Below are 22,220 nucleotides of genomic sequence, written 5' to 3' on the forward strand. Positions count from 1 at the left end.
TTAATTCCTCACTGCTTATCTTTGCTGTTGCTCAACTTTGGCTACTTCAGGATACGCCAACTTAAAGCCCTGATTTAGCCAACTTAGTGATGATTACTGAGTATTGTCTAGCTAAGCCAGAAAAGTTAATTACTGTTGCATTCATCAGATTAGAACATTTGTTTTAATTAAAGCATTTGTTGTCTTTGTCAGTAGGTATGTACGGTGAATGAAGTATGTTGCCTTTTTAGTGACCTTCATCAGCAATTTGCACATCAGAAACTTAAAAACGAAGCAAGCGATGTACTGCAAGTTGGCCTCTTTAATCACAGCTGAACAGCTTTTGCCTATTATAGCTGTTGTCTTCTTCTAATTACCCTGATCTAATAAGTGCATTTGCTTGCTGTGACAGACACGTATCCCAAACTGTTATGACTGTCATTATCCGGCCGCAGCATTTTTCAGCCAACGCACTTCCCATTTTTGCTTAATTAGACATTGCTAAATGTTAACAGATAAAGCTTGGGCGAGCAAGTCAGCCTGCGTTCAGATTTACACCCGAGCAGAGCAGATGGCAATAAATTAGAAATGAGCGAGAGAGAGAGAGGGAGAGAAAGAAAGGGAAAAAAAGAAAGAGAGAGAGAGAAATCAGTCTAAACAGTTTCTGAAATCCCGTTTGATGGTAGTAGAGAACGAACCAGCCTTTGCTCGCTTTTGTGGTATTTTTGAAGGTGTTTCTGTAGATTCTAATCAACAGTTTTGGAGCTGATATTATGAGCAGTTCCGCCTCTTCCCACCCTCCCTCCCCCTGTTTATTTTGTTTTTCATGATATTGTGGTGATGTACTTAAAAGCATAGCTATTATGGAGGCCTGCTTTAATGTTGCATCTTATATTCAACAGTCAGATCAAAAGCATTTTACCTAATAAGTGTCTTCACATCAACCGCAGCGTCTCTCTTATGCTCATCATGTTGATGCAGGGGATGGATCATATTTCTCACACAGTGAGAAAAGCGTGTGAGGTTGAAGTGGGGGGGAAAAAGTCCATACTAAGTCAAACTTTTAAGTACTTACAAATGTATGAATTGCAAGCTTGTGCATATTGTCACATGCTGAATCTTTAATCTGACTGACATCTCCACCTCTGCAGTCAACTGAATGCTAATGGCGTCTGACACTTCACTGAAACATCTGCTGTGCAACAAGTAAGTCTTGGACAGAAATTAAAAAGTCCCAACTTCTGTTCGTCACACGCAGTTAATAATTCAGGCGGCCTGGAGTAACAGTTGGCCTGTTGCCATCCTGGGCTGCAAAATAAACTTCTCTCAACTTGAGAAGTAAGTACAAAATAAGTTCCCTGAATAAATTTCCTCCAACTTGTGTTCAATTGTGTTTCCTGCCTTTTGTTTACATTTTCCCTTCCACAGTAATGACTACAGTCATCGGGGGAATTCTCACCCAAAGAATGCCTTATTATTTGATTATTTGAGACAGCTCTAAAAAGTGCGTGTGTGTGTGCTCGGCGATGCTTAATTAAGTGGCTCTGATGCTGCAGAGCCGTCACTTTTGCAATTGGAGGACTGGGGGAGAACTGAAAACAAATTAAGCCCTTTTGGTATGCACTATTGACAAACAATGTGGTGCTCATGAATATGAAAATCAGTACTTGTGTGGTGTGTGGCAAATTCATCTCATGACTGAATTTCTCGTGTCTTTAAGTTTTATTTTACAATTATATAGTTATTTATGCAATGTTTGGAGATTATGCACGTTGAAGAAATAATGACTCGTCTTCAGCTTTTACTGCTTTACATTACCATTAGTCCATTTTATAAAGTACACATGGCAAAAGTAAGCATCAAGTTCACATAGTCTTTAGCGCACTTGATAAACAATGGTAGTGACACAAGATTTGGCTCATCTCCATTAAACCACTGCCATCTTTTCCTTATGGTAGTAAGTTTGGCTTGGCTTTTATTGTTTAACCCCGATGAATTAATTATGAGGATTACATTGTACATCTTTTCATACAGCTTACCACAAGTATTTAACTTTACAATTTTATTCAAAATACAACCACATTAGTCTCTCTTTCAGAACAAGATTCATCACTGTGGTTTTTTTCTATTACCATAGTAATCTAAATGCAAATTTTAACTGCCCCTTTTTCCACCAGAATGATGCTTCTGGCACAGCATGTGCACTAGAATTGAGATGTGGTTTTTCCCTTCCCATTCTACCTTTGTTACACATAAATTTTACTTTCAGCGAATAGAGACTGCTTATCAGGTTGACATATTGTAAAAGATGTCACTAATTGAACCAAAATAAAGCTTTTTGGTTAGATGCTGACACATTTTTGCCTGTACTTTCAGGAAAAGTGATAAAAGTAGCAAGGAAATGTGCAAGGATGCCTAAATAGCGGAATATGATACTGAACTAAACGATGACATGGAGCAGTCAGTAGGTGAGGACGGTTGTCTTTGGTGATGCAGATAATTTTGAATCTAATCAAATTATAATTTGGGGACTTTACTTTTACATAAAACATGCATTTCTTAGCGGATATGCTGAATTTATCATTTGGACTTAGATGGAAGCTTTTCAGAGGTTTGCCTACTTTGATTGCACATGGAATGAGGAAACAGACACACACACACAAACACGCAGTGTGGTGGCACAGACATCCCGGATACACTGATATGGATTGGTGGCAGTGTAAATCTTCATCATTCCTGCCTTCCTTCTTGTGCCATCATCAATTTTCCCTGCATGGATATGGTCCTGAGTGACATCTGGGAAGTTGCTTTCCCCCTATCTCCCCTCTTCTGCAGCACTGTAAATACTTCCACAGCATAGGAGCTGAACGTGCCTGTCCTTCTGTAACTTTAAACCCACATGTTTGAGGTCTGATACCAATAATCTACCTCTGCACGATGCTGCTTTGGCATTGCCACTCAATTGTACTCTACTGACGTGGTCAGGGATACTCATGGCCTTTTCCTATCATTTTTGTTTCATTAGCTGTGGAATATCAGAGTCCATATCACTCATTTCTTCACTCAATTTCTGTTTGAGTTTATCTAAAATGAAACACATCTGCCTCTCACAATTCGAAATTACAAAATTAATCTGCAAGAAGAAAATGCTGTCCAGTCCCTTCTATTTATTTTTCTTTCTCATATCATTCTAGCAGGATTTTTCCTGCATACCAAAAGAAAAGTTTGTTTGTTCAGAAAAGAAATAGAACATTTTGGCCTGATGTTTGGGGAAAAAAAGAGCTGTACTTATTTAGGACGAACCTGGAAGAAAAACATAAAAACTAAATAAAAGGTTTACACTCTGTGGGTAATGAAATCCCAGAGTCTTCTACTCAGCTGTTGCAGATTTAAAGGCTTAGGATGTTTAAATGAGACAGGGAATTTTATTCTCTTGACAATCTTTCCTGTTAACAAGCAGAGTTTCAGAAAACTGAGTTCAGTGGAAGCCTTTTTGGTTTTGTTGTGAAATTCTAAACAATTTTAATCTCCTCAAAGCTGTCAAAACTGGGGAATTTCGAATACAACAGGAAAATTTCCTGAAACAAACCCCACAAAAATAAAAATGAGAATCAAAGAACCGAGTACTGCTGACACTGTGGGTGCCATCGGTGCTTGTTGAAGTGCCTGTTAAGAGGCTGGTGAGTGCAAGAAGGCTCTCCAGATAAGGTTAATTATACACTTTTATAGTGTTTACTGACAAATTGTATTGTCTGTGTATTAATGTTCTAATGTAAAGGGGATTTAATGTTTCAGTTAAAATGTTGTTATTTTCCACTAATTCACAACAGCTTAGAAAGAGGCAAAACGATCAAGGGTCAGACAAATGCACAGGAACAAAAACCTGTGCAACAAATACTGATGGTAATTAATGTACGCCCACTCCTACACCGATGGAAGTGGAATCATTTTTTTTAATTAAAAATGCTAAATTGTAGAAAATTGTGTTTTTTTTGTGCATTTTTACATCTGACACTGCGTGAATTCATTTCTTATTTATTCTTCCAGTAATTTTGTGACACAGACTGGTTTACTTTATTCTTGAACGGGCACAATGATATGATTATAGAAATTCCAAATCTTAATCGTCTGGTATTAATGCTCTGCTGTAATGTGTGTGTTCGAACAAAGGGATGAAGTACTGACGGTATCTTAGAGCGCTTATCTGCCTCTACTATTCAAGAGAACAAGCTTGTATCAGAGGCTGGCGTTTTGTTTTAAATTTGGGGTGGGTGTGGGGGGCACTGTTTCCTCAAAAGGGATTACTCAAATATATTTCAGTAATGCTTTCATCAACTGCACTCATAGTGTCACAGCTTTGCTGGTCTGAGTTGAGGTTAAATAAAACACAGCATGAGAAACCAAACGGTAAATGAGGGGAGGGGGTGGGGCAAAACATGAAATTACTTAAAACAACTGAACGCATTAGTCCTTAAGCTTGTCTACTGTTAAAACGCCAAGTTTTCTGACATGCAATCTGAATGCAGTATAAGTAATTTTAACACATTGTGTAACTTTGACTTTTATCTAAACACAGATGTTGCGTTATACTTTTATTGAGACTTTGGCAGGTTTAAATTATGCAGAAATAGCTCGTCTGTTCTGTTTTTGTATTTTTTTTTTTCAACCCACATGTCAACTCAGCTTTTAAACTGACTGCTAGTTTTTATTTGAGGAGATACAGTAGTCTTGTTTTTCCTATCCTTCAGCATTCTGTCCTGCTGATTTCCCTTTTTTTCCCCCATCCCAGTATCATGATGGATAGAAGCAGAGCCACACAGCTTGTGGTGTTCTGGGTAAATCTGAAACCAGATGAACAGTCCACAAGATTGCTAAATACAGCATACAGTGCAGCATTAGCACTGAATGCATAGTTAATAATTGATTTTGAACATTTTATAATGAACATCAAATACCTGCACTCACTTCTTTCTTGCAGTCAACTCTATATGAAACTTGGGTTATGTGACCTCCCAAAACAACATGTAGAAACACTGAATGAAACAATAGCTCTTAAAAGTTAGCAATTAGAGTATAATGAGAAAATGCTATCGCAGAGAGGTTGTTTTTTAAATTATTTATGCGCTCAAATGGATTCAGTTGTGTACAGCAAATAGATAAACACCGGCTTGAGGTCACATATATGACTGTTATTACTACCACAGAAATACCACAGAAATTCTGCAGAACTCTATAGAAAACCCAGTTGAATATGTAAGTAGAAAACTTTTTTTATTTGCATGCCCCATCTAATGAATTTGAAATACCAACATGTATTATCAAATAAGCAATAATTATTTAAGATATGACCTTTGTGACAACAAGGAGTAATGAAAATGATGTCCTAACTAAAAGAGCACAGGAAAGAGCACGCACAAAGTGAACAGTCTCTTCACATTTGGACAGATTTAAATATGTGGCCAAACCGCAGGTATTTCTATTGTTGGCCTACATGTGTTGAAACAAGTGATAACGAAGGTGCAGTGTGACTGCAGGGAGTCCGCTGCTGTTCTGGCACACTGAGCAGCACATTAACATTTAGATTTATTATGCAGAACCGTTGTATACATAGGTTCAATGTGTCTCTTAATCAGCCTGTGTGACAGAAGGACTAAACTATTGATTGGTGTTTCATGGATCGAACACTTGACATTTTATTTTGGGACTATCAGGACAACCTCCAAGATAAGGAAAAGAGAAGTGATCCTGACCGCATATCCCCATTTAAATGTTCTGAGGTGGTTGCTGTCATTTGAGATCAATGTGGATGCACACCTATTCTTCTTGAGTCGTTTAGTTGGACCTGTGATCACAAGACAGAGGTGGAGGATATTGCATGTAGTTTTAAAGTTAAATGGTTCGTACTAAACCTGGTATTTCCTGCCCGGTCTGACCCTAATTACTTGGAAGCATTGCCTAAAACATAAAAAGAAAAAGGTTCTTTAAAGCAGGGGCATGTACACCACATCTGTTCCTTGGTCGGGAAAGGTCTGGCATTATGAGCATTAATGAACTGTTAAATTAAAATCATCATCAAAGGCCAATTTCACATGGCGAGCAGGCCGTTTTTAATGTAGCTCACCCCTAGTGACCGGTGAACATTGAATTTCTGAACCCAACCTTGACAGTAAATGCAGCCTGGAGCTTGTTATTTATATTATTTATGTTAGCTTAGTAAATTATAGTTCTACTCTTGGAGCAATAGTTTCTGTTGTGTGAGCGACTGGACTTGTGCACAGTCAGACTGCTGCATCATTAAAAAAAACATATCAGGAGTCTGATTTGTTGTCTTTTCTTCATGAGCAGTGCCTGTTGTGTATCTGCTGATGCAATTGACACTTTCTTTGTTGTCTTCCTCTTCCTGACACATAGAAGAGTAGCCTGCATCACTGCAACAGACTCCCCCATACCACACAGTTGGTGATGTTAACTTATGTCGGCTTGTTTGGGGCTCCTGGGCAACTTTTATTGAAAAATCCTGGTTTAAGTGTTGTGAAACAATAATAACATTTTCAGAACTGTAAGGCAAGTGGAAGAAGAGAGAAGCTGGTTTAATTTGCATGCAAAAGATAAAGTGTAGTTACTCGCGTTTTCCCAGTTGTAGACAGCAAAACTGATTTAAATGAGCTTCATCCTTTTCTGAATCATTAATCGATGAAAAGCATGATTAAAACATGCTGTTCTTAAATGTAAGGTGACACATCTAACTTAGATTAATTAGATAGCTTATATAATCAATGCATCTATGTAGCTCATATAGATGTAAGCCCTTTAAGAGAAACATTTAAAATAGAAAAGTAGAATATCAGAAGAATGGAATGGAAGAATATCATATCAGTAACACAGCCAGGTTTATTTCTCCTTTATTGGAGTTATGTCCTTGAAATGAAACCTTGACAAAAACAAAACAAAACTCTGCACCTAATTTCATTAACCGTTAGGTTTTGCCAAGTCAGTGAACCTAAAATGATGCAGTTGAACTTTCTGGTCTCCACTATCTGTCACGGGTGGGCAGGTGTGGGAGTGAATCAACCTTAGACCAGGTTACTATTCTGTGGCCTCCAGTCAACCTCCACTCCTCCACAGCTGGCTCTATTTTATCCTCGGTTTTAATGGCTCTTTTATTTTCTCTTGCGTGGTGCACATTTTCTGCTCAACCATGCTGCAAAATAAAACTAGAAAGGGAGAGACAAAAGCAAATATTTTTGTCATGGTGTTCTGGGTTATTAGATACAGAATCACATTAAGCTGAGTCTCATTATCAGGGTAAAGATAAACACAAAGAACATTTGGGTTGGAAGTCGCTGATGTATAGTTATGATCATGTCATTGGTTTATGCTAATGGGCTTCTGTGTTTTTCATGTGTGTCCATGTAGCCAAATGGTCATGATGGTACATATGTATATTAAAGTGTGCGAGTCTGGAACTGAGTGCAGAGTATCTCACTGTTAATGCAAGAAGACAGAAGAACTGAGCAGTAAACATTTCTTTAGGCTTTTCATTGACTTGCAAGTGTTAGAAACCCAGTAGACCAATCACATCATCCCAAACTAATGGTCCATTATGCGCATTTCACACGCTTGAAATTTGGTGTAATAATTATCTAATTAATTAATGAAGATCAAAGAAATGCAAGTAAAAGAGAATGAGTTCAGGGTTTTGCCTTAGGCGGCCCCTCGGTGACCACACTATGTGATATAAATGATACGCCTCACGGAATCTCATCTTCCTCCCCTTTAGCAATTTGCACTGCAAGCTATTGATGTTTGCAGCATTGCAGGGTGATATTACTGTGCCGGCAAAAAGGTCCACTTTAACCTGTAATACCTTTTTGTGCAAATAGAAGAGGGAACAGTTTTGTGAGTCAGTGACTTTGAGGTGGCTGTTTGGTGGGATTATCTTTTTGAAACTGTTGTGATCTCATTTATTTGGCATTTCCCCTGCCTGCTGTCGTCTGCCACTGATTACTGAGAAACAATACGAGACACAAAGCTGTCAAAGAGCATTAGGACAGGCAAGGATGATATGCTTTCAGTTAAAACAGAGGTTGTTTTTTGGGGTTTTTTTGTATACACAGCACACTTCCAGCTCAGCGTAACTTCACGGCATATAAGCCTGCGCTTGTCTGAAATTGAAAACAGATTTTATAAGTAAATAAAAATAAAAAAAGCTGCTACATGCATCTTTATTTGACTGATAATCTCTTCCTTTGAGAGTTTTTCTCAGTTTTTTTGCTCACAGTTTGACTTCCATGTCGCTCCCCTGTCCTGAAATTCCTTTTCAACCTGTCAAGTTCTCATCTCAAAGCACAGATAATGTAATGGACCCTCAGCTGAGCCTCACTATTATAATAGAGTGGCCTGACCTCACAGGCATTCAGAAAGCTACTTAAGCCCCAGTGTTTTTCAGCACTTAATTAAAGTGACACGAGCCTCATTCCAACAGTGTGCAATCAAAGCATTCTTGAAGGTATGACAGTCTTTATTTCATTGAAGTGGACTGCTCATGCTCTTCAGTTTCATTGCAGATGAATGAAGTTTCACAGGCAGCAGTAGCGTGTCTTGTATGAAATGGTAGAATTACACAGGGACTAAACAAAAATGTAAACTTCAGAGTCAATCTGAGTGCACGCTATTAAAAATGAATTGGCACTGGGATTCCGTTTGTAGTGTTTATTGATTAATATTTAAGAATTCTGAATGCTGTCAAAGAGGCCCCATCAGCATTTGTAATCAAGCATCGCAGTTCAACATTATTAGCCTCAAGCAGTGCTGGCATAATCACTCAGCCAGGTAATATTAAAAGGTGGGCTCTTTCAGGGCCTCAAGTGACATAACTGCCTTAATCAAACAGTTATCACGCAAGAGGCCAGAGGGAGAGGGAATAATGAGAAAGCAATATCCTAGATTAAGAATTAGTCTTTTCTGTAATGGCCCTGTCTCACTGGGTCAATGGTGCATAATGGTATGGCATACAAAACTGGAGAAGACGATCTGAGGTTGCTGCACTTGAGTTTCATGACTCACACTGATGGGAAGAAAACGGGAACATTTCCCCCCCGCAACAAACCAAGTCGAAATAAATAAATAAATAAAGAGTACAGGCTTTTCCTGCTCATAAACAACACAGTTAGGTTTGCCTGATAGTCTGTCTGTGTCACTTTGTTTCCTCTGTTTTGAAGGCTCTTCATGTCCTTTATGGCATTTGTGTGCATCTATGTTTGCTGTTAAATTTGGACGTTAAGGCTAATTGTCAGCAGTTACTCCTCTATTTAAAAGCACCAATATTGACTGTTTAATTGCTGCAAAAAGTGTATTTATTGACTTCAGAAAAAGAAATATCTCTGTGCTGGTTTATTTTATAAAGGACTCTTTCAGTATTTAAAATGGTATAATATCTTTTGTCTGTTAAGCAACAGCGCTGGACATAAAATTCCCTTTGGGAGGAACTCTCTCACTTGCTTTCCTTCTATTGTACTTTCTTCTTTGCAAGCTGTATTGAAATATTGAAAAGATGAAGTCTAATGCTGACAATAGCTATAAAAGGTTTATGAATAACTTCACATACCACATTTCATCTCCTCTACATTATTCTGTTCCAGTTAGCAAGTAAACTTTGGGAAGAAAAGGTGTTGGCATGTGCTGAAACTGGAGCAGGTTAATATGAATTCCTTTAAAAACAGAAAAAACCCTTTGCCAGAAAATACAAATTATTCATCCATTGAATTGAAGTGAATATAAAACTATTCTATACATAGGTGTTTCAAAGCCATCTCTTACTTTCAGCTGTATACCAGGTATGATGTTATGCAACAGGAAGAAGATATTTTTGCTCTTTGCTGGCTGTCGGCTGCAATACACTCAACCTCTACTTCTTCGTCTGAAAAGCTAAATACAAATATATAGATAAGCTGCAATGTTTACATGTTTATAATCTATTATTTTAATCGCACGTAGCCGATTTCACTGCTTCAGCATGAACAAGAAGTATTTTCTTATTTGGTTATAAATGACTAGAAATTGCATCCATAAAATTCTAAAAACAACAGTATAAGCGGGAGGAAAATTAATCTTCATGTGGATTTTTTTTCTTTTGTAGAGGAGAAAATTAAGTGTTGATGAGCAGCTACTGTGAGGCATCATCTGTATAATCTGACAGCGCTATGCGGCTCCTTTTTTTTTTTTTTTTTTTTTTTTCCCCAGCTGCTTCAACCATCAAATCATTATTTTCCCAGAGTAACTGTTAATTATGTAATCCCTGTTCGTGTGATAAGATAAGAGATCAGCCATGTGTTTCTTGAATGAGTCGCATGTACCAGTTATTTGCCTTTTTTTATTTCTTTCTTTCACAGTTATCGTGCGTAACGTGTAGAGACATAATCATCACCCGTCACCCAAAAACATCTGCAGAATGTTTTAATTATGTTTCTTTGAGGTGGAAAGTAAATGGCTCTCTGTAGAGTGAAATAAATGGATTACATTTTTTTTCTTTGACTAAATCCAAGTTTACAGCACATTTTGTTATCTTAACCACGGTCGCAAACCTTGTCGTATTAGGTTTAAGTCAAAACTCGGTGCACCATGCAGTCCTGAGTACTTGTACTGTGTGTACTTTGACTCTTATTCAATTTTGGGGAATAATTCTCACCCTAACTCTTAAAATCACACAGTCTAAAACAGATCATCTCTGCCAGTAAGAAATAGTTCTCTTGAGTCATGACACTAACATAAGCTGTTGTATTTTTTTTTTTTTTTTCTTGGATGCAAGCACACACGAGTGTTGCCAGTCACTTGAATATTGGCAGTAGTCGTTAATGACACTGACAGAGAACCAAAAATTTAGTTAAACCTTCAATGTCAAATTTCTTGTTGAATTATAACATATTTCAGTTGATTTAATTCTTTAATTAAAGATGTTACTCAAGTATTCAGAAGTTCGTTTAGATACAGTCAATATCCTTAACTGCTTTTCCAACTTTGTGAGCCTGGAGTGTATACACTGTCCCTGCTGACTAATGGCGAAAGGTGTGCTGCACCTCAGAGTCCATCACAGGGCTAACACAGAGAGACAGACAATGACCAGTTAACCTGACAAACATGTCTTTGGGCTGAGTAAGGAAAGTGGATCACCCAGAGGAGACCCGTGCAGGCAGAAGGAGAACAGGGACAAGGCCCCAGGTTAAAACCTAGGTCCTTTTTTACTGTGAGGCTGCAGTGCTAATGGATAGCGCTATATAAAGAAAATATAGCCTTGCCGGGTGCTTTGTTGTCCTAGTTGGCCCAGTTACTTGTGCAATGCATGTGGTTTTGATAAAGAATACAAATTGTATTTAAAAATGTATGAAGGGACATTTTTTTTTTTTTTTTTTTATTTAAAAAGAAAAGCCGCGCCGTGTGTGTAGCTTAGATTTCCCTTTCATAAATTATATTTTGTAAACACTGTGGACCTTTTGTTACTGCAGGTTATTTGATCAAACATGTAACCAATTTTAAGTTACTAAAACATAGCCAGAGTGATTTATAGCTCTATATAACAAAGATGATAGATCTGTCAGTCTAGTGAATTGTGCAGACTACCAGAAATGGGGTTCACAGAGGCCTTGCTTGGAGAAGTGTGACTGAGCACATTCTTGTTTATCTTCTACACAATGACGTCTTGCTCATCAGGAAAACTCAGCAGGCTAGGCCACAGCTGTCAAAGACACAGGCACCAAGCCTTTGGGGTTTTGTTTTGAATTTTGCTTTGTGTGACTCATTGTTCTGCTCTGCAGAAGTGAAGTACAGCAGAACCTGTGGAAGTTTGGGGCACTTCCACTTTGAGGGTAGTTAGAATTGAAAAAGCCACCCATGCTATTTAAACCACGACCACTGATAACCTGCTTTAAATAGCACTTTCATATAGATTCAGGTAATTACTTATGTCCGTAAGTTTTATTTACATCAGACAGAGCAGTAAACCACAAAATAATGTCCTTACAGTTAGGGCTGCCACAAACGATTATTTATTTTTGCGATTAGTCGACTAATCAGATCATGCATCCATTGGACGTACAGCGTACAGCTTATTGCACCAGCAGCATCTGCTCTTATATAACTATCATTAGCTTACAGCTTTAAGTGTTTAAGGTATGTGCTAAAAATAAAGACAAGATGATAGTTTATTAAATTTTAATGAAATTTGCAGATTGTTTCGGTGAAGTTTAATAAACTCCTTGCTATCTAAAATATAACTGGAGTATATTCTCGAGCATCTCACACTTCTGATAATCAGTTGTCTGCTTGACGTTTGTTCAGCTGTATAAAAACTAACTTTAATCTCAGCCAAACCGATTTACTCAGAAATAAATAAAATACTAAAAAAAGCCGAACAATAACATTTTGAAGTTATCTATGTGACTTATATATCATGTTTAACCTGAGTAGCGAAAGACGGCGTTTGAAAACGATTTGCCAGGAGTCCGGTGTTCTCACGGGCTCTAGTGAGCCTTGCCCCCGGCTAGCTATCGAGGTAGTGGGTAACAGACGTCTCCGAAAACGTCGGAGCGCTTTTGAAAATATGTGGTGTCTTGATAAACTGAGCAGATATTTGAGGTTTACACAGCTACACTCTCACCTGAAAATATGTTAAACGTTTATTTTGTGACCCAGAAAGAATAATAAGAGTAACATTAAAACTAACTAGCTGCCGCCATTGTTGGAAACTGAGCTGGGCAGCACTATGAATTCTGGGACACAGTTTCTTCTTCTTCTGGGTTTAACGGCAGCTGGCATCCTTGTACATGCAGTGCTGCCATCTTCTGTTTCAGTCCGTTATTACACTCTTAAATCCTACTACTTATTCCTGCGTCTTTTGTGATCTTACAAAGCTTCAAACGACGCGTCGACTATTAAATCAGTCATCGACGATTTTGATAGTCGACATAATCGTGACTAGTCAACTAATCGTGGCAGCCCTACTTACAGCTTAAGTAGATTTTGTAAGTAAACTGCAAGACAGCGTGTTCGTTCAGCATTAAGCACCCTGTGATATTGTAGCCAAGATGTTTTGCATGGACCTGACACTAGTTTTGACCAGCCAGATCAAGGCAACCTGTCTTGAACTGTCTGTTGCACTGACAATTGTATTTGACTGTTAAAATCCACACTGAGTATTCAGATCCTCTCATTTTCAGATACAATTCTCTTTTCTTTGAAGTACACAATAAGCATATTTCCATCCCCGGTTGAAAGGCCGCCTTTGTGTAATAGGTAATATTTCAGTAGTGCTTTTTTATTTATTTTCTTTTTTTTTTCTAGTGTACTCAACACACTTTCAGAAAAAATACATCCCGTAAACACAAAGAAACTGTCATGTTCCTCTGCCCATTTCACCGTGTTCAATGGGTTATTTCCAGATGAGACATTGTGACATAAACCTGTCAAATTCTTTTGGCATAATATATTGATTGTAGAGAGGGACTTTCCATGCTAATCTCAAGTATTCCAATCAGCACTTTTGATGTAGGTCACCTCAGTGTCACACTGCTTTTAACTTCCAAGTTTAGCATGAAATTACTTTGAAAGCTTTTCAACTTTAACAATGACTCACGCTTCTTGTTAACATTTTTAAGTACTGAATACAACTATTACAATCGTTTTTTTGATTTGAATTGTTGTGCTCCTTTTTGGACCTTAACCGTAACATTATTAGAAATCTTTCAAGGGAATAAAAAGAAAGCATAGTTAGTTACACAGAGATAATCTTTGAATTGGTGACTAACTTGACAAACTGTTGGTTTTAATAGCTGGTGATTTGTGCCTGTCCGTGTAGTGACATTAACAGTTTATAAAGACTGGGACATATCAGGGCACTCTCTTTCAAAAAAAAATTCTTTGTCACGTCTTTGAAACCCGTGGCCTCTATTTACAGGTAAACACAATACATTAACCCTGGTGAATCTTCATCCCTCACATCCTCTCCCCGCATACACTGTGTCCTATTCATCACAGGTGCTTGCACACACCAAAGAAAAGTACCATCATGCTGACCTTGAGGAAGTCTCGCTCATAAGAAGACTAACCCAGGCCAAGATCTAGGGTCTGTCAGGATGATTTCTTATTCTATTTAATGGAAGAAGTGCAACGCTTTATCACTCCCCAAGTTCATGGTTTATATAAGACATAAGAGGCAAACCTGTTTGAAATGGCAAGCTGTTAAGTCAAAAACCCTGTATACAAAAAAGACATGTCCTTAAGAGTCACAGTGATTTAAGTGTGTTGGGAATGAATGGGTAATTTCAGATTGGATTGGCGCTCTTCTCAATAGTAAACTAAAAAGCAGACAACAATGTTTGCCTATCTCAGGGACCTTTTTCACAGAGGCATTTACTGGAAGATAAGCACGAACGAATACGATAGAAACAGCTTCTTTGTCCTCAAGACGTGATCAAAGACGACACTTCGGAGTCTTAATTCTTTTCCTCAAAAGGTTTTTGATTTGGCTGAAATCTCGTAGTAGGCTAATTTGAACAACACCTCCTAAATTACAGTGTCGTCAGTTGTTTAATATGAAAGTTTACTAACTTTCTTTTTTCTGCAGCTAATTAATCAAAGATTGCCTAAAATGCATGTTTTTGGTCCCATTCAAAAAGCCAACTTTTGCTAACATCAGCATCTTTATGTGCTGCACAAAACTCTAGAAAGTGTGTCTTTAATTCCAAAACCCACCAGTTTTAATTAATCCTAAAAAACCAACAACAAAAACTCTACAAAGTTTCATGTCATGTTTCTGCAGACACTGAGTGCAACCTCCATCAGCAATGGTTGACAGGCCTAACAGCCTGACTCTAGGATGTACCAATACTGTGATAACATGAATGAGTGATAATTCAAGTGATTTTTGTGGTTAGCGCCCATATCAAACAGCAGCCTGCAACTGTGCTAGCTCAGCCCCTGTTCTACTTCAGTAAGTTATGATGTAATTTTCCTTTCTACCACAATAATGATAAGAGGAGGAGATACCAGCGGGAGCAACTTCCATGGGTAATTTTATCAAATCACCTTGAACACCTACACCAGCGTTTTATGCACACAGGACTGAAATTACACCTCAGACATTATAAATCATACAACTGTGTTTATATGCCCTTTTTGTTCTTTTAGTTTGTGGCTCACCTGTAGTTTGGAAGATCTTAGAAATATCTATACAATATTCTCCAGTGTCAAAGACTTATGAAATTGATACTGTGATAGTATTGCTGGACATGGGAAACGGAGTATAAAACACTTCGGCTTCACCAGCTGCATTACTGAAGTCTACTTTCCGGATGATTAGCTTCTTCAAGTGTTTTAAGCAAAATGTATTTGCTGAGGGTACTTCATGGAAAAGTAGTGTTTGCTGCACTCGGATATTGTCATTGAAGGAGCTAATTTCATTTTAATTAAATACGAAAGAGTTATCATTAATAAAGTAACAATTTTACGTGGCATGTAGTAGAAGAATTAATTAATTGCAAAGTTTTCTTGAAAACTGAAAAAGGAGGCATTGCCGATAATATATACCAGACAACAACACATTCATCTCCTTAAATCAAAATTAAGCTTGTATTTAGCATTAATAAGATTGACCATGTAGCCTCATTATATACTATACTAAGTAATGAGCATTAAAGCGAGACAAATATGTTTTCGAGCTAAATGTGTATGACTGATAAAATGGTGATGCTAATTGAATGAAAAGTGGCAATTAAAAATAACCCAACATACCATCAGGTTTTTGTATTGTTTTAAATCCTTTTTACAAGTTGTGACCAAAACTGCAACCAAATGAATAAAATAAATAAAGCAATACATAAATGAATAAATGTTAATGCCCCTAGTTGCCAACTTTGGTGGTAGCCTGTGAAAACCCTGCCATTTTCAAATCTATGCTATTCAAAACTCATCACTCTTGTTATTTTTTTGCTAATGCCCAGCTTAGTAGTGTTTAAATGTGATGCAGTCATTCAGTTTTCCACTGCTTCAGGTGCACCAGCAGACTGTATTCTTTCTCTCCATATCCTCTTACAGCCGGGTTCGTAATGGTTGCAGATGGCTAGGAGGTCCCTCGACTTCCTCGGCTCATCTCTTATGCTTTCATTACCTCAGCTTTGAGCACTCCATCTTTGGCGTTATTGAAGCTAAAGCCAATGGCTTGACTTGGCTTGGGATCACGGGCCTTTAAAATACTAATGCCTGCTTCAGGATGTTCTGTAGGGGGAAAAGTCCCACACTTTGTAAGAGCCCTCTATGGCGTGTGTGCCTTGCAACTCTGTGTCACGTTTTATTTTTTGTCTGGCCTGGGGATGTCACTGTATTTGTATCTCAGTGCTCATCTTATCATCACCGACGGATTAAGTGACGGATTGCCAACATAGAAACGATTCGCAGTGTTTTCTGAAGAGCCGAACTCAAATGAAAATAAACTTGAGATAATTTTATTGACCCGTTAAAGCCAAGGGGTTGCAGTCATCTGCGAGATTTAATCAGTTCACCAGAATAGAGTATTCCATATCTGCCTTCCTCTTTCCTGCAGGACTTCCACAGCCCTGTTCAGCCCCTATAATGAAAGGCCCCCCAGCACCCTCTCTAAAAATCATTACAATCTCCCTCTACCTCTAGGGTCGGTAAACTAATAGTCATTCACCTGTGTGACAGGAAATCTTTCCCACGTCCCCCCCTGGGGCGAGCGAGGTTGTGTTTAAGGTTATAAAGTCGAGTCCAGCCAGAGATGACTGTTTATTGTTTGGACGACTCCCGGTGATTAAATGTTTGTCAGATCGAAAGTATTTCATCACAAATGCAGAGGATGGAGATTACATATATAACCTGCTAATTGCCTGTCTGACCAAGACTGAAAACAATGCAACCCGTTATTCAGTGCTCTTCAAATATGGAGACACAACAAAGAACAACTTTTATAAATGGTGGCGTAAAAGCGTTGGCACAAAAACACCCTCAATCATCCGCTTGTACTTGTGCCTGTGCTTTGCCTCTGGTGATTTTTATAACCCCAACTGTTTCTGCCCACTGTTGGCTGAGAATCTGTGGTGGATTTCTCAAAGGGATGGCACAAATACATTCAAAGACGCAAAGGCCCAGGGGCCTCTTTGGGATATTTAAAGACTTTGCACTGCAATGTTAAAATCATTTATGAAAGAAAGTTCATAAAGCAATCGAACAAAAGGAGAGACAATGATGTGACCCCACTTTCCTTGAAATATCTTCAAAGGGAATACTTAAAAATCAGAGGCATTTAGGTGAAACTCTTAAAGGATGTGGAAAAGCAGCTTAATAATGTCAATGAAGAAGGAATAAAAAAAACTGTTGTCATTTTCCTTCATGCTTCCAACTGTGGCCATTTTAAGATAAGCCACAGCAGTGCTCAGATATGAGTAATAATCAATGTTGAAACTCGGCACAGTTGAGTCTCGGAGGACCTGCCTCACCTTTTATCTCACACAGAACACCACACTGAGCTCACTGTTTTGTATTTTCGTAGGGCAAAACAGTTGTGTCCTCTATAAATTGTATCGTCAGGTAACTGCATCCTTCCTACTTCTGTTTTCACCATTGCTTCAGACAACAAGCGTATACCACAGGGAAGGTTATATTCGTTTTCCTTCCAGAAGGAGAAAAGAATATATATTAAAGAAGAAACACCAGCATCAGACGGCTGCAGAAACTGTGAGGTTTTACCTCTGCTGGGTATTAATACCACAGAGAGGAAGAAACGACACGTCTCAAAAACTGACAAACGAGCAGAGACAAATCTATATAAATAATTACTAAGTAGAGTGAAGAGGAGTTGCCCATCATTCAGAGCAGAAGCGTGCGCAATATCTCCTAGAGATTGAGAGTCATCCATCACTGCAAGACTTTAATTTGAGATGTTTAGGACTCTTGCTGATGAGAGCCTGGTCTTAGAGGTCTGCAGGGTTCTTAGTTGAGAGCGGCTTGCGGGAGGGGGTGTGGGTGGATGAGGGCAAGAAATCACTGCCTTAGACAAAGTGCATTTATGCAAGTACAATAGGGACTGCAGACAGAACAACTGAATCCACTGTCTGATTAGCATTCAGATGCTTTAATCGATGGAGGCAAGTTTCTGACAGATGGCTTATTACATCTTGGGGTGCTACAGAAATGAACACAGACACTTTAGTTGTCACACACATACACACACACTCGGACACACCTCATTTAGAGTGGAATGATGTCAAAATGAGTCCGTTGAGTGAGGGCGGAGATTGAAGAGCCCAAGGTAAAGAGAGTCTGGGGACTTCAAATAATCTCAAGTATTGATTCTGTTTAAGCCCAAGGCTCTTGATGGACACTTACTTCAAAATGCAGTGATAGGTAGCATATCTGTATGACTGATCACCGTAGTTCTGCTTACGGTAAAGGCTGCAGACTCTCCATAAATAACAGCTCAGCCCTAATCAAACAGAGCAGTGGATCCTAACGTATGATGACAGCTTTGTAGACCTAATGCTGTAATTTACCACAAAGCACTCAGGGTTGCCATTAAATTTACATGGACACAGTGCAGAGAAAGGCATCAGGAGCTGCTTGGCTTTACATTTTCCTGGGCTCATGGTCTCATACGGACAGCTGACAAATTAAAGGAAAAACCTGAATGACTGACCCTTAGAGTGAGTAGTTAGAGGTATTTTGCTGGTGTGGTTTGGATCCACTTTATCTCTTTAGAGTTAGCAAATCAATACAAAGTTGTTCTGAGTGGTCACCTTTGTTCTGTACTGAAACATGTCTACCCTGATGTGAGCAGTCAAGACTCAGAGCACCAGGATGAAGATGCTCTTGTTCACAGAGAATGAAAAGTCAGTGAAAGGTTTGGGTTGTGGCTCTTACGCTACCCTCCTCATAGACACCAGATCTCAGCAGCACTAAACACCTGTGCAATATTTAGACCACTCAGTGCACTTAATGCAGACGATAACAAATGTTGTCATCAAAACTCTAAATTAAAGAATACATGTTCAAAAGTTGCTGTCCCATGCCTCCTTTCGAGTTACAAAGACTTGGTGAATAAAAACAAATCAGAGTGAGGCTTACTAAGTCACTTGATGTCCTTTCATTTGTCACCTGTCTATCAGGGCATTTAGGAAACTAATCATATGCATTACTCTGGACATTCCACATTTACATTTACAACAAATAGAACAAAGTGCTAATATCTTTTTTTCATAGTGCCTTGAGCTAAATTAATTCTAAATCCCAAGAAGTAATCAAACATAATTGTCAGTTGTTGTGATTAGAAGAGGTAGTTAAAAAACAAGACATGCTCATCATAATTTTGTTGGTCATTGAGACCTGATTACATCCATGTAAATAGAAGGCAGTGTGGGGATCTGAAATCTGCAAGGATGCCGCTTATTCCCGTTGCAGACAAATTTCACTTATGTACGGCAATGCTGAAAATCTAAAACAAAATATGCAAACCTGACATTGTTTTATTCTTAAAAAAAAGTTGTTCATTTATTTCCTATAGATTGCCTGTTGTTTGGAAAGTGTTTCCTTCCACCTCACGCTGTCTCCAAAGTGGCTAAAATAATTGTCCTAATATGCACCCGAGTCAGCAGATATCACTGACATCACTTAATATACCATAAGTATACTGCATGCCTCTTCATTTATCCCCTCTAATGCAGTTATAATACCTGAGTGGTTGGTGGCTGCATGCCCTGAATGCTCATTTTCTGCACAGTAGCCTCTGTGTACTCAGAGGGTCCAGCTCCTCTTTTTCCTCTGGAAGTGGACTCCTTGGAGCGTAATTTGATTATTCCAAAGCAGGTGTTTTCAGCTGAATGCTGATAAGAAGACTCAGCTCCTCTGACACTAAAGTGAGTTACATTAGACGTGCTTAAAGTAGAGGAAGGCAAGAGACTTTTTTTTTCTAATCTAATCTGTAAGTAAAGATGGGATTGACTTTGAAAAGCTGTGCTTGAATTCAAAAGGTATCGCTTTAGACTGAAATGATGTTACACAGAGAGATTGGGAAGTTTGTGATCTTAATTACTCCTGCTGCAATAAAAATGACGCACATTGCTTCAGAAGTCGGGTAAGTCCATTGTGTCTGTGTCTGTCCACTGCATGATCTCGTCTGAGAAATGCAAATTTGATGCAATTACAAATCACAGTGGATTTGCCGATGTAATGGTCAGATGTATATATTTAATGCAAATGTCTCAGCATTGCTGAAGGGTACATTTCCATATTTTGTGGCCTAAGATTTCCCTTCTAGCTCATCCAAATAAGCATCTGTTATGCAAAATGGGGGCAAGGTTGCATCTGCGATCCCATGTTTCTCAGCAAGTCAGATTCTGTCAAGCCTATCTGATATCCTCTTAGATTGTTCTCCTTAATCCCCTTCCACACCACGAGAATGGCCTTACCAACTAATAATGTTGCAGATATACACTATTCAAACAAAAAGAATAATCTCAAGCCTGTGATTGAGCCATCAGACCTTGCGTGCTCTTACTCTCAGCTAAAAACGTTGATATCAGTGCTTATTTGAAGCTATTCATTTAAATATTTTACCATAGTTTTATTTTTTAAGAAGGAAAACATGGTCATGTTCATGTTTTTTTTTTTTTTTGGGGGGGGATTGGTATTTTGAAGTCACAAGGAAAACTTGCCAAAGCCACTTGACACACCATGGTGTGTTAATCAGTGTTGAGCACCCTCCAGTACACAGAGTTGAAAAGCTTCACAGTCTTTTGTATGTAGACGAGCTGAAATAACGGAGACCTACAAACGGGGTTAGCACATTCAGAGTGAAGCGTTCCCTGACATGTGACTAATTGACACTCACTGAATTCTCATTTAATTCTGGGAGACGTGACAGAGAGTGCAAGAGGCAGACAACTAAATGTCTGCCGTCGTCAGACTTAAACGGCATTACAACACTGTCAAGGGCACTGCCGATCCAAATTTCATCCCACTTAACTAGCTTTTGCAAAGAAGAGTCTCAACTGTGTGTCTCAAAGAAACGATGACAGTGACTTAATCGAATAAAGCTCCGTCTATTCTGTGAAGCTCTGTCAACAAGCTGTAAAACGAGTCTCAACTAAACCAAGTAGCTGCAGAGTTGCTGGAAATCAGTTTAAATTAGATGGAGGCGAAAACTAGGATGTGAAATGCATAGAGGCAGAGTGAAAATATCTCAAGGAGAAGATGCACTTACCTTTAGTGGTAACTTTAGAGCGGAGTCGTAGCCAGCTTAATCCAAATTCTCACTGAATCAAACTGTCCTCCCACCTTTATGCAAGAGCAAGCTCTATCCTTCTCTTCCTTTTAATTCCCTCTCTCACCCTGCCTTCCTCCTTGGTGCCTTTCTTTCATTATCCCGCTCTCTGTGTACACTTTGAGCCCACGCTAGATCAGAACAGATGCTTATGAGTGAACGCGCTACGCGAGGCACTGAGACAGCAGCTTTGGAATAGCTGGAGAATTACACAGGAGCTGTAGCAAAGCCGAGTGTGTCCGTACCGTTACAAGGTGACGACTGAGGGAGGGCGAACGAGTCAGTGAGCAGTGAAGTGAGAGAAGAAGCTAGTGTGCGAGTCTGTGTGTGCGTGTGTCGGAGAGTGAGAGAGGAAGTGTGTGGAGGAGTGAGAGAGCGAGGGAAAGAGACAGGGAGAGCGTTTGTGAGCGCTGCTGGCTTCAGTGGCGAGCAACGGTCGTGATTGCATTGGTGCAAGACAGTAGAGCAACACCTCTCTTCAAAACCCTTTACCCTCCCCATCAGGTCCCCTGAGTACCGGGGATCTTCATCATCAAGCAGATTAAACCGACTAGTAAGCACCCCACCCCCAAAACTCCCAATGACACACGCACACACACACAGAGGCAATGATGCGTGCTGTGGTCCCTGGGGATATTCTAATCAGAAAGACGGTTGGAGATGCTTCCTTTGTCCAGAGCTCATGTGGATGTTGAGCATTTAAAGTTCAACTGAAATTAGATGACTTATTTGTATTTGCAAACAGAAGCGAGTTAATCATTTCTTTAAAAAGAAGATTCACGTAGATCTGTGTGTTTGGTTTTCTGAAGTTGTTGGGACTGTTGGGCAGTGCTTTGAAGAGTATAGTGTTGGGTGGGGCCATTATCCTGGACTGAGTGGCAGCTGAACCAGCCAGATGGAGGTGTAGTGTAAATAAACT

At 39.0% G+C, this 22,220-nt stretch overlaps 1 protein-coding gene across 1 annotated transcript in view; it reads right to left on the reverse strand.

Moving 5' to 3' along the window:
* Positions 1-21,894, reverse strand: part of LOC120741296 (cadherin-12-like) — a 100,197-nt gene extending 78,303 nt beyond the window's left edge. The window contains exon 1 of the mRNA XM_040044090.1: positions 21,242-21,894. The gene's annotated coding sequence lies outside the window, so the exon portion shown is untranslated. The remainder of the gene's footprint in view (positions 1-21,241) is intronic.
* Between the last annotated feature and the right edge of the window lie 326 nt (positions 21,895-22,220).

The sequence above is a fragment of the Simochromis diagramma genome, unplaced genomic scaffold, assembly GCF_900408965.1.
Source record: "Simochromis diagramma unplaced genomic scaffold, fSimDia1.1 OVJJ01000602.1, whole genome shotgun sequence".
In the NCBI taxonomy this organism is placed as follows: Eukaryota; Metazoa; Chordata; class Actinopteri; order Cichliformes; family Cichlidae; genus Simochromis; species Simochromis diagramma.